The following is a 9758-nucleotide window of genomic DNA, read 5'->3' as shown; positions in this document are numbered from 1 at the left end:
AGCTCCTCCAGCCTGTGCTTCCTGATTGCCGGGCATTTTAGGGGCCACCTGTCTCCAGGGATGGGCAGGGAAACAGAGATTTCCTGTGACTGGGAGCAAGATTTCCTGTGACAGGGCCTTGTCAAGGCAAGCAAATCGCCTGGGTTTCAGGTGCCCGTGTGCAATTCCATCTCCAGGCTCTCCCCCAGCAGCAGGTTCCTGTCACCAGTTCCCGAACTCCCTCAGCTGAGCGGGCGGGGCGGGGCCGCAGGGCCAGGCGGGCTGGGATTGGGCGGCGGCGCTCGAGCGCTGATTGGGCAGCGCTGCCGGCCCGCGGTATAAAGGGCCGGCGGGGCGGGTGGGGTCGGTTGTGTGTGAGGGCTGAGGGTGCGGCCTCGCTGCTGCCCGGGCTGCGGAGGGGAGAGCGCCTTGGCCGCTGGGTTATGGACCGGGGGAGCCGGGGGGCGTTTAGGGGCGCCTTGTGCTGGGCAGCGGGGGCCGGGTAAGCCCCTTACCTGCCGGGTGCGCCTGGGGGGAGCCGCGGCAGGGCTGCGGGGCTGTTGCTCTCTGGGTGTCTCAGGCTTTGCCTCGGAATCCCAAAGGCTTTCCCCGTGCAGGGTTATGAGGCAAAGACTGCCTTAACTTGATTTCTTGGTGCTGCATTAATGCTTTTTGCTCGTTCTGTGTCAGTTTCCAGCCTGGCTCGTGGTTTCCCCTGGTGCTGGGGAGTGGAGGCGAGTTGTGCTTCCTGCTGGGAGAGAGAAGGGCCTTGGGAAGCTGCTCCATGAGCCACAGCTGTGCCGAGCCCGGGAGTCTGTCCAGGTAAGAGCAGGGCTTGTACTGCCAGTGAGGAGCTGGGTTTGCTGTTGAAACATGCCCATGCCTTTAAATGCAAGGACAGGCAGAAGCTGGGAGGGACCCTGAGCACATTTTAAAAGCCCTTGACTGTGGGAGGAGTGTCCAGGAGAAATTATTCCTTTTTGTTGCAGGGAGGCAGTTTGTGAGGACAGGGGGGTTGCTGTGCTCTCTAGCAAAAATACTCCCCTTGGGATGTCCATGCTGAGGAAATGTTGGCCCCGTGTGGGCTGGAGCAAAGGTGTGTGGGTGCCTGTGTGTGACACCCGTGGGTGTGCAGGAAGGGGGTTCTGGTGCCATTGGAGCTGCCAGGGAGCCAAAAGGGGCACAGTTGTCTGAAAAAGGTGAAAGCTCTGTTGGCCTCTGTTGACACCTGCACCAAAGGAGATGCAAATTTTCCCCCTCTTGGTTGCAGGCTTCACAAAGCTCCCAGGAAAGGAAGTTTTAGATTCCAACTCCCCGTTATGCTAAAGGTTTCCTTGTTCTCTCAGCAGGATGTCGAGTGCCACCGTGTCCCTGAGGTTCCCCTTTCTGCTGTTGGGAGAGCACGAGGTGGATGGAGAGGATCCCCAGCCATCTGCAGGCAAAAGGGACTCGCACAACTGCGATTTTTCTCCAGGTCTCTTAAGGTGGACTTTCAGGGTACCATGGGTAATGTGCCAGCTCTCCTGCTGGAGTTTTTGTCTTCTGCTATATTTGAACATACAGAGTAAAACTAAAGTCAGGTGTGTTCTGGGGTATGGTACACTAGTGCAAAGCTCCTTCCCTCTGTTTATTTTCTGTTCTGGAAAGCACAGTCTGGGGTTCCTGGGCACTTCCTATTAAATGATTCCATGAAAATAATTTTGTACTGAAAGGAGAAAGGAGCTGTCTGTTTGAGATCAGATGTCACTGATAAAAGCTTTGTTTTTTCACTCAGTAAGCTTTTAAAATATCTCATAGTGTGTAGGAATGCCTGGCTTCTAAAACTCACCAATTGAATCTTAGAAGTTTCTTTGAAGAGCTGATTTCAGACAGGAAAATTGCCCCCCCCAGGAGGGACTCTGTGCCTGCTCTCCCGTGGCTCCAAGGGATCTCTGGCCCTTCACGCCGGCACCGAGATTTTCTCGGGAAGGGCCTCAGATCCCCGGACCAGTCTGGGACACAGGCAAGATCCCCCTGCCTTTAGAAATGAGGCCTTCTTGTGGCTTCCTCCCCGTCCCCGTTGGTGGGTTCCAAAGAAGGCCTCCTGAAATGCCTTTTGGGCTGTCCATGGCAAGCTTGAGACCAAATTGGGCCCCCTGGAGGGACAGTGCTGTTGGTGCCCCCCGGGTTGGGGCACCCCGAGGACTCCAGCGCGCACCGAAAGGATTATTCGGGGAGATCCTCGGGGTGCCCGGCCCTGGGGAGCTCAAAGCAAGGTCCCTCCCATGGATTCAGGCATTGCTGAGAGTATCCCAGGGGTCCCTGTCCCTGCTAGACATGGAGCTCTCTAATGGACTGGAATTGGGTTCTAAAAGTGGTGCTCCAAGTGCCAAAGCAGTGTGGGATTGGGATTAAGAAATGAGCAGTGAGGGTCCAATTGGCTGTTTTCTCTGGAATGTAATGGTAAGAGGTGCAGGAGTGCTAGGTGTGTGTTCCAGTCCCCAGCATTTGGTTTGCACATGTCCTGGTCAGACACAGGTCCAACTTCCTCAGTCCTTAACCCAGTAGAGGGAGAATTAAGGACTGGCAGTGTTAAGGTGATGGGTGTGACAGGGGTGAAACTGGGAAAACATTGGGGAATTCCTCAGTTTGTCTGTTTGCCAAACTCACCCAAACCTGTGCTCGGAAGAGATGCACTGGAAAAGTTGAGGCAGAAATGAAATGGAAAACTGGGGATGTTGAAACTGCAATTCCTGGAACTAAATGTGTCAAAGCAGCAGCTCTTGTTGTGCAGGGAATAACTCCTGTCAGCAGCAAGGTCCCGACTGAAGTGGCAGCTGCAGTTGTTCCTGTGATGTGGGCCAGTGGACTTCCAGGAGAGTGGGAGAGGGCAGAACCTGTAGGTATTACCCCTACTGTGGGATCTCTGCTGGTAAGGCCAAGCCAGTATCCTTTAAAATCAGAATGCCAGCTTGGATTGGTTGCAGTAACAGCTAAATTTGCTCCTCCTGGTTTGCTTGTAGGATTTGAATGCAAGAACCTGCCAAGAAACCAATGGCCAAGATGATTGATTAGTGCAGGGCCTGAGAGAACCATCTTCAATGACAACCTGAAGCAGTTTCCAGTATTGGATTGCAAAGATGGCCTTTGCTGCATCTCCTTGAGCAAGGAAAGCCAAGAAACCTTTGCTTTCGAAGGAGAAAACCTGGAAAGCGGGAAGGAAGAAAAGCAGCCCCCTGACTCCTCCTGAGCCCCAGACAGCCCATGAACTGCCTTCCTGGGAATGGTAGGACGGGGTGGACTCTGGATTGCTCCGTCTGGATGTGTGGTAAGACTGTTATGCCAACTTCTCAAACAGCCTGTAAGCATTTGCTGCCTTGGCTAGATGGTGCAAGGGCAACATTTAAGCAGCTGAAGCATTCCCTGAGGAGAGCTCTGGGTCTGCCAGATGTGTCAGAACTGTTGGAAGCATCTTTGGTGGGGAGGGCAAACAAAGGCCAAGGTGTGCAGTGACCCCCCTGAGAAGGGACTTGGAGTTAATGGCATCCCTGCAAGTGAACTGTGTGGGCTGTTCCCCCTGTAGGGCAGGTGACAGTCCCAGCTACAGTGATGGGAAAAATGGTTAAAAGAGAGCCCCAAAAGCTGGAAATGCTCCTGGAGGCTCTTGGCCAACAGAGTTTCCTGACTTCCCCCTGCAAGAAGGACAGTGATAGCTTTTGAGTGCTGATAGATCCTTTGAGTAGATAGCCTTGAGTGTGTCCTTGTTGCACCAGTAGGCCTTGCCAAAGTCCCAATATTCCAGGAGATATACATATTGAAGTTTAAAATGATCTCCATAGTCCTTTGTTGTCTTGAGGCTCTCCCCTGCAGGAACTCCAGGAACTCCTGGTGCCGCCTGGGCCGATGGATTGGACGCCCCAGCCCCTCCGTTCCTGCCCAGCCAGTGGGTCCGTGTCCAGTGGTGGCACTGCCAGCCCTGCAGGTGAAGTGGGAAGGGCCTTTCCAGGTCTTGTGGGTCACATTTAGAGTAGCCAAAGTTGCAGAAAAAGGACCTGGGGTCTCTTCTTGAGTTCGGAAAGCTCCTTTTGATTGGTGAGCAGGACAAAGTTCAGAGTTCCCATCCGTGTTTGTGTCTCAGCCTGTGTTAGTATTCAGGGCTGTAGCTGTTGTTGTCACTGAGGAGTCAAACTCTGCTTTAAATCATGAGACACTGGCCTAGTGGACAAGTGTCAAGAATAAAGAGGGAATGATACCTGAGTGTTGAGATGTAACAAGAGCTGATCCTTTTTGCAGTGGGATGTAGACTGGAAACCGCACAGAATTGAGCCAAGGGATTGAAAGGGACCAACCAAAGGAGGTGAAGAAAGAAGGAAGAAGGGAAGTGAGGCAGTAGACAAGCAGCACCAAGTTGCTGTGTAAGCAGGTGAGTTGTGTTGAGGTTCCTAAGGCAGGCACTGAGGACTTTGAGGGCTCCAGACAGAGCAGACCTGGGAAGGCCCTCGGTGAAGCCCCTTGGAAACCTTCTAAGGGTAGGTGTGTATGGTAATGAGTGTTGGAAAATGTCCTGAGTAGGGATTAGGAATACAGGGAAGGAAAATGAATCCTCCTGTAATGCTGCCATGTCAGCTGCAGTGGAGATAGCTCTGTGTGCCCTTTGGGAGCTGATTGCCAGGACTCCTGGCGGGCTGGAATGATTCAAGAGCATAGGAATAGAAGATTGCCTGGCTTCTAAAACTCATCAGTTGAGTCTCAGAGGTTCTTGTAAGAAATTTTAGGTAACACCTGAACTTTTGTGTGTACTTCTGAGTTCCGTTGGAAAGTGATTGTCCAGGGAAGAGGAATCTTACTCAGTGCAAGAAGTTGCACTTGATGAACTTCCCATCTGAGCTGATGGTCTTGGCAGAAGTGCTCAGCAAGGAGGCTCTTTGCTCCTAGGCAGGAAGAAAGGCCAGTGCCCTTCCTCTCCAAGGCCCAGCCCAGGAGGACTGGCAGGAGCTGCTGGTGTGGCTGCTCTTTGGGTTCTCAGCTGTGGCTGTGGGGTGGTGACATCGTGTTCCTGCCTGTGCTCCAGGGCAGCCAAAAGCCCCAGCCCAACCCCTGGGCCTTTCTGGGAGCCTGAGCTATTGTAGTACTGGGGATGGGGGTTTGGGTTTTTGTTTCCCTAAAAGTAGAACCGTTGGGGGGGATCTCTTATCTCACAGTTGTTGTTGTTTTGATATCTTAATTAATTACAACTTGAGAAGAAAAGCTTGTGTAACTTAGCAACTGACTTGCACTGGTTACACTGAAAGTGCCAAGGAGTTGTAGTGTCCACTGGATTGTTTGTATTGAAGCAGTTTGGTGTTTACAGAGCGATAATAACTCCTGTCAGCAGCAAGGTCCTGACTGAAGTGGCAGCTGCAGTTGTTCCTGTGGTGTGGGCCAGTGGAATTCCAAGAAAATGGACAAGGACAGAAGCTGTAAGAATTACCCCTAAGCCAGAGTCTCTCCTGGTAAGGCAAACCAAGTATCCTTTAAAATTAGGAAGCCAAGCTGGATTGGTTCTAGTAACAGCTAAATTTGCTGATCATGGTTTGATAGTAGAATGTGAATGCAAGGACCTGTAAAGAAAGGAAATGGGAAAGATGATTGATTGCTGGGAGCAGGGGCTGGCAGACAGTGGCACTGGATGTTTGGTTGTGGTTGGGAATGAGCAGCTTGACCTGCCCAGGGTTGTCTGTGCTGGGGGTGGGTTTGGGTCCTGTGTGGCCACAGGTCTGTGCAGCAGCTGGAGCCTGGGCAGGTTTGGGGGCTGTGGTGTGCCAGGCTGCTGAGTTTGTTTTGCCTGTTTCCTTGGAGTGTCCCAGTGTCCCTGCTTGGCTGTTTGTTGCCCTGCAGGCAGAAGAGCCCAGGCCTGAGCTGGCTGAGTGTTGGTGTGACCCAGAGTGGGTGTCCCTGCCCTCGGGACAGTCCCCAGAGCTGCCTTTGGCATTCCCTGCTGAAGGGTGGGAGCTGCCCAGAGCCAGCAGCATCCAGCTGGAGGATGCAGGAGGATGCAGCTCTGCTTAGCTGGGAGGTAAGAGGTGGGGTGCAGGAGCTGGCAGGGGTGTTTTTCAGGCAGAGGGAGGGCAGGAGCAGGAGAATTGCAGGTGCAGCAGCTGGGTCAGTGCTGGATGGAGTCGGGGCTGGGAAAGGGCCCTGAGTGTCAGGGCAGGGGAGAGCCCAGGGTGGCCCTGGGAGCCCTGGGGCTGTGAACAAGTGCAGTGGGCAAAGGAATGGGCACTGGAGAGCTGGGCAAGCAGCTGGAGGAGTTGCAAGGAGAACCAGGAGACTGGAATGCAGGAGCAGCAGCTCCCTGTGTGTGTGTAGAACCAGGTGTACTGCAGCCCTGAGTGAGTGTCAGAGACTGAAGTGTTTGATGATTTATGCATTCTAGGAGACTTTTGCAGGCTTTGACTTTTTGATGGGCAACTGGGCCCATCCCCCCTCCTCCAGGGCAGAAGATGTCAAGCCCTGAAAAGGCGGGAAGAGCCGAGCTTGCAGGCTTTTGACTGTTACACTGTACCTCTGATGGCCCATGGGAGCTCATCCCCCCCCTCTGCCTGTCGGGAAAAGGGCGGGAACCAGGCCAGACACAAAAACTCAGCACAGACCCAGGAGATGCTGGAGGCTCGAGGCACGGCCCGTGACACTAACCATGGATATAATAACCCATAATTTCTTGGAGTATGGGGGCTTCCCTCCTTCACCCCCAGCAGATCACTTCACCACTTCAACTGACAGACATGGAAGCATCGCTGGACCCCGTGGGCGGTGACTATAGACATCTGTCCTCTCTCAGCTTTTCTTTCTCTTACTCTCCCTTGCTCTTATCCTGCCTTTCTCTCCCCTATGCATTTTCTCCCCCCACTCAAAAGGTTATCTCTGTGTCACACTGTGGTATGACAGCACCCAAAAAATGTTAACTTACCTACTAGTTCCAAATTGTTAAAATAAATCTTATCAATATATGTTTTCATACACCGATTATCTAGTGTCGTTTCGCTTTAATCCACCCCAAAGGAATTATTGATAAAAACCTGAGTTACCCCCCTCTCCCCTTTTCCTGGGGCGGGTCGTAACAGTGAGGTGGGAAATGAACCTCAGGAGGCTGGGAACGAGTCCCACACACTGGTTCAAGTGGGCTGGACTCTTCCCAAGTGTCTGAAAAGCTTTTCTTCAGTGTTGCTTTATCAGTTGAAAACTGGAGTGATTGTCGAGGTGTTGGCACTTGCTTTCCTGTGTTTTTGGTGAGGTGTTGACTCAGTACCTTTCTTGGAGCTGCTGTTGGATGAAGAGGTGCCTCCAATTGACCTGTAAGGTCCTTGTTTTTCTTCCCTGCTTCTCCCAGCTTGTCCAGGAGATGGAATTCCAGTGCTACAGTCTGGGTGGGTCATGGTGCTCCCAAAAGGAGCCTTTGTGCCTTCAGGACAGGTTTTGGTGCCACTGGAGCTGCTGGGAGAAGCATAGGGTTGGCAGTGAGAGGCCTGGAATGATGTTGCTGTGGCACAGAAGAAATGAGCAGTGATGGTACAGTTGACTATTTTCTCTTGAATATAATGGTAAGAGCTGCAGGAGTGCCAGGTGTGTGTTCCAGTCCCCAGCATTTGGTTTGCACTTGTCCTGGTCAGACACAGGTCCAACTTCCTCAGTCCTTAACACAATAGAGGGAGAATTAAGGACTGGCAGTGTTAAGGTGATTGGTGTGACAGGGGTGAAACTGGGAAAACATTGGGGAATTCCTGAGTTTGTCTGTTTGCCAAACTCACCCAAACCTGTGCTCGGAAGAGATGCACTGGAAAAGTTGAGGCAGAAATGAAATGGAAAACTGGGGATGTTGAAACTATAATTGCTGGAACTAAATGTGTCAAAGCAGTAGCTCTTGTTGTGCAGGGAATAACTCCTGTCAGCAGCAAGGTCCTGACTGAAGTGGCAGCTGCAGTTGTTCCTGTGGTGTGGGCCAGTGGAATTGCAGGAGAGTGGGAGAGGGCAGAACCTGTAGGTATTACCCCTAATGTGGGATCTATATGGGTAAGGCAAACCCAGTATCCTTTAAAATCAGAATGATAGCTTGGATTGGTTGCAGTAACAGCTGAATTGGCTCCTCCTGGTTTGCTTGAAGGACGTGAATGCAAGAACCTGCCAAGAAACCAATGGCCAAGATGATTGATCAGTGCAGGACCTGAGAGAACCCCCTTCAATGACAACCTTAGGTTTAAAAGATGGCTGTTGCTTTTGAAGGAGAAAATCTGGAAAGCAGGAAGGAAGAAAAGAAGCCCCCTGACTCCTCCCTGAGCCCCAGACAGCCCATGAACTGCCTTCCTGGGAATGGTAGGACAGGATGGACTCTGGATTGCTCCCTCTGGATGTGTGGTAAGACTTTTATACCAGCTTTTAAGAACAGCCTGTAAGCATTTGCTGCCTTGGCTAGATGGTGCAAGGGCAGCTTTTAAGCAGCTGAAGCATTCCCTGAGGAGAGCTCTGGGTCTGCTAGATGTCTCAGAACTGTTTGGAAGCATCTTTGGTGGGGAGGGCAAACAAAGGACAAGGTGTGCAGTGACCCCCCTGAGAAGGGACTTGGAGTTAATGGCATCCCTGCAAGTGAACTTTGTGGGCTGTTCCCCCTGTAGGGCAGGTGATAGTCCCAGCTACAGTGATGGGAAAAATGGTTAAAAGAGAGCCCAAAAAGCTGAAAATCCTCCTGGAGGCCCTTGGCCAACAGAGTTTCCTGAGTTCTCCCTGCAAGAAGGGTAGTGATAGCTTTTGAGTGCTGATAGATCCTTTGAGTAGATAGCCTTGAGTGTGTCCTTGTTGCCCCAGTAGGCCTTGTCAAAGTCCCCATATTCCAGGAGATATACGTATTAAAGTTTAAAATGATCTCCATAATCCTTTGTTGTCTTGAGGCTCTCCCCTGCAGGAACTCCAGGAACTCCTGGTGCCGCCTGGGCCGATGGATTGGACGCCCCAGCCCCTCCGTTCCTGCCCAGCCAGTGGGTCCGTGTCCAGTGGTGGCACTGCCAGCCCTGCAGGTGAAGTGGGAAGGGCCTTTCCAGGTCTTGTGGGTCACATTGATAGCAGCTGAAGTTGCAGAAAAAGGACCTGGGGTCTCTTTTTCTTGAGTTCGGAAAGCTCCTTTGGATTGGTGAGCAGGACAAAGTGGTTCCTTCAGAGTTCCCATCCGTGTTTGTGTCTCAGCCTGTGTTAGGATTCAGGGCTGTAGCTGTTGTTGTCACTGAGGAGTCAAACTCTGCTTTAAATAATGAGACACTGGCCTGATGGCCCAGTGTCAAGAATAAAGGGGGAATGCTCTCTGAGTGTTGAGACGTAACAAGAGGTGATCATTTTTGCAGTGGGATGTAGCTTGGAAACTGCACAGAGCTGAGCCAAGAGATTGAAAGGGACCAACCAAGGGAGGTGAAGAAAGAAGGAAAGTGAGGCAGCAGCCAAGCAGTAGCAAGTTGCTGTGTAAGCAGGTGAGTTGTGTTGAGGTTCCTAAGGCAGGCACTGAGGACTTTGAGGGCTCCAGACAGAGCAGACCTGGGAAGGCCCTCGGTGAAGCCCTTTGGAAACCTTCTAAGGGTAGGTGTGTATGGTAATGAGTGTTGGAAAATGTCCTCACTGTGGAACAGAAATGCAGGGAAGGAAAGTGAACCCTCCTGTATTGCTTCCATATCAGCTGCAGTGGAGATACCTGTGTGTGCCCTTTGGGAGCTGATTGCCAGGGCACCTGGCGGTCTGGAATGATTCAAGAGCATAGGAATAAAAGATTGCCTGGCTTCTAA

The 9758-nt window shown here is 52.0% G+C and overlaps 1 long non-coding RNA gene across 4 annotated transcripts; it reads left to right on the top strand.

Moving 5' to 3' along the window:
- The first annotated feature begins 278 nt into the window (after window positions 1-278).
- LOC135408148 (uncharacterized) lies at window positions 279-8932 on the top strand. Of its 4 annotated transcripts, XR_010427279.1 has the most exons (5): window positions 279-419; window positions 677-801; window positions 1326-1559; window positions 8099-8349; window positions 8880-8932. It is a non-coding gene; the product is annotated as an uncharacterized LOC135408148 (long non-coding RNA). The 4 variants fall into 4 exon arrangements; XR_010427280.1 differs by lacking the exon at window positions 8880-8932 and having other exon boundaries at window positions 282-419; window positions 1329-1559; window positions 8099-8662; XR_010427278.1 differs by lacking the exon at window positions 8880-8932 and having other exon boundaries at window positions 283-419; window positions 8099-8662.
- Window positions 8933-9758: the final 826 nt, after the last annotated feature.

This window comes from Pseudopipra pipra, unplaced genomic scaffold (assembly GCF_036250125.1).
Source record: "Pseudopipra pipra isolate bDixPip1 unplaced genomic scaffold, bDixPip1.hap1 HAP1_SCAFFOLD_199, whole genome shotgun sequence".
In the NCBI taxonomy this organism is placed as follows: domain Eukaryota; kingdom Metazoa; phylum Chordata; class Aves; order Passeriformes; family Pipridae; genus Pseudopipra; species Pseudopipra pipra.
This window is presented reverse-complemented; position numbering and strand designations above follow the sequence as displayed.